Source organism: Trichomycterus rosablanca, chromosome 23 (assembly GCF_030014385.1).
Source record: "Trichomycterus rosablanca isolate fTriRos1 chromosome 23, fTriRos1.hap1, whole genome shotgun sequence".
In the NCBI taxonomy this organism is placed as follows: Eukaryota; Metazoa; Chordata; class Actinopteri; order Siluriformes; family Trichomycteridae; genus Trichomycterus; species Trichomycterus rosablanca.
In genome coordinates, this window is record NC_086010.1 from 17242146 (window position 1) to 17244738 (window position 2593).

Here is a 2593-nt window from a genome sequence, read left to right on the forward strand (position 1 = left end):
CGGCGCTAGTGGCAGACTCGCTCCCGGCGCTATTGAAGCAAAGAGTGGGTTCGCGAGATGGACCACCTCGCGCTGTTGGCCGAAGAAGGGGGGGTAACACCGACAATAGCTGCGTGGCATGGCGCTTTCCAGCAACTAATGCTGGCTAGAGCCATGCCAGCTACCGGGTGTGATCGATTTGCGGGTTTCAAAAGTTAATGACAAAGGCGCTGTCACCAGCCAAGGTGGCTGGGAAGTGGCCATTTGCTCCTGCGCTCCAGAGCGCGGAACGTGACGCTGTCACCAGCGGTAGCTGGGAGGGGGTCACGTTCCTCTGGGCGCAGTCATGGGGTCTCTAGGTGGCGGCGGCACGGCGGCTCGACGGCTCGGCGGCAGCGGCCCGACGGCGACCTGAGAGCGGCCACCAGGCGGCGGCGGCGGCACGACAGCTGCGGCACTATGGCGGCAGCTTGGCGGCGGCGGCGGCGTGGTGGCGCCCACTAGCGGTGGCCCGGCGGCAGCGGCACGGCGGCGGCGGCACAGTGCGGCGGCACAACCTAAAGATAAAAAAAAACAATAAACATAAAAGGACACCGCAGTGTCAAACAAACTCAAAGAAAGAAAAAAGAAACAGCCAACAAGAGCAGAAGGTGCGACGGCTACAGCTCTGCACCTATCCCTTAAATAAGGGAAGGCACAGGTGTAGCCACTTCGCCCTAACGAGCTGGCCAGGTAATAAAAGGCACAGCTCGTTTCTGCTCTGTAAGGCCTGTGGCATCAGGGAGAGATGGTACATTCCCCTGATGCCACAGAGCCTAACAAAGTGGGTATATATTTAAAGATGCTTTTGAATGGTGATTGTTTTTATGACACCAAGATCATAGTAACAGTTCACAAAAGAAGATAATAGTTTTATTAAACTCCCTTTTTAAACAGTGGTGAGCTGTTGAAGTGATAGTGAGCCATTAACTTTACGGTTGTGTGTTTAAATCCCAGAAATGCCGGAGAGCCTCTGTTAAAGCCTCTTGAGTAAGATCATTAACACTTAAGGCATTCTAACTTATATAATCGATTTATAAAATAGATTCATCACTTAAATAAATAAAAAAGCTGATTAGGAAGTGTGTGGAGGGAGACCAGCTATTTAGTAGGAGTTAACTCAATTGCATTAATTCATTAATTGATTAATATATTTACAGATTTTTTTTATATAAAGTGGATTCTAAGTATTTAGTCACCTTGACTTTTTGCAGCGTTTGTTATGTTGTGGATTAATTTAGAATGGATATGATTGCTATTGTTCTTCATGAATCTACACATAATCACCCATAACGGTGAAGTGTTTCTCCCTGATCAAACTGTGGCAAGACACAGATGAGGGCAAGTATAAAAAGTTTAATGTTTAATGCTTTGAGTCTTCGCAGGAAGTGTTCCCACAGTGGCCCCAATCAATCTGAAATGGAAGAAGCTTGATACAACCTTGAACCTCTTTAGAGAGGATAGCCATCCAAAAGTCCTGAGAAGAGATGGAAGAATGTGTTGCATGAACAACCGTTTACACAATGGTCAGTAATAAGAATTTTAAGTGTATCTGTGGGAATTTGTACCCATTGTTTAAAAAGCATTTGGTATTCAGTGGACTTAAGGTCAGGGCTTTCTGCCACACCAGACTCATCAAGCTTTGTCTTTATGGTCCTCGCTTAATACACAAGGGGACTGTAATGCTGGGATAAGTAAAGACCTTTCCCAAATTAATACTACAAACCTAAATGCATATTGTTTATTTTATATATTTAATTTTATACACCTGTTAACAATGAGTGTCACATACACCCCTGAACTTAATAATTGGAAGGGATGTCTATAAGTTTGGCAGTATAAATGTAACATTAATCTAAAAATAGTAATACTGTGTGAACTGCTGTGCTGTGGCCAAAGTGAAATGCCCACTAAAGTTTGGTACCAGCATCAGATTCCCATTCACTACATTTGAAGAGTAATGATGCGTGGGAAAATATTGTTCTACAGCCCCTGGTACTTTCATTCCACTCAAAAACAGCCTCGGATCGTAAAGAAAAATAAGTACAAACACAATCTGTGCAGTTGATGGCGCGTAAAAGCAGCAGTTAACAGAATTTATGAGCTTAATGGAATATTAGGCTGTAGAAAGTAGTTGTAGTGTTTTATAAATAAATAGCATCAAAGACTGTGAGGAAAGGAAAATAGTAAACAGCACTGCTGAGAATTAAACAGTAAAAAAAGTTAATTATTGTCTGGTCTGTTTATAATATGATTATATAAATACGATTGTATAATTGGTTAAAAACCTAAAAATACGGAATATCAAGTGAAAAACCACTGCATTATAGGTAATAAAACCAAAGTAATATTCTAAAGAAATAAACCCTATGAAACTATATAACAACTGTAAGAGGAGCTCTCCGAACTGGGTCGAGGTGGGACAGGCCGGTAAGGTCGCGGAACTGAGAGGTGTGTCAGGGACAGGAAACCCCGCTATAGCACTGGGTGTGTGTATATGTGTGGGAAATTCAGGAGCTCTGTCCCCTAACGAGATTTTACACCTAACAGGAACGGACGCTGTATCTGCTTCAGT

General features: G+C 43.5%; 1 long non-coding RNA gene across 2 annotated transcripts in view; it reads right to left on the bottom strand.

Moving 5' to 3' along the window:
* The window catches only part of LOC134301022 (uncharacterized), a 42724-nt gene that overhangs the window by 12309 nt on the left and 27822 nt on the right, over window positions 1-2593 (bottom strand). Inside the window, exon 7 of one of the 2 annotated variants that reach the window (XR_010007406.1) lies at window positions 1383-1495. The exons of the other annotated variant lie outside the window; for it this stretch is intronic. This is a non-coding gene — a long non-coding RNA (uncharacterized LOC134301022). Of the gene's footprint in view, window positions 1-1382; window positions 1496-2593 lie in introns of those variants that run through there. 2 annotated transcript variants of the gene reach the window in all.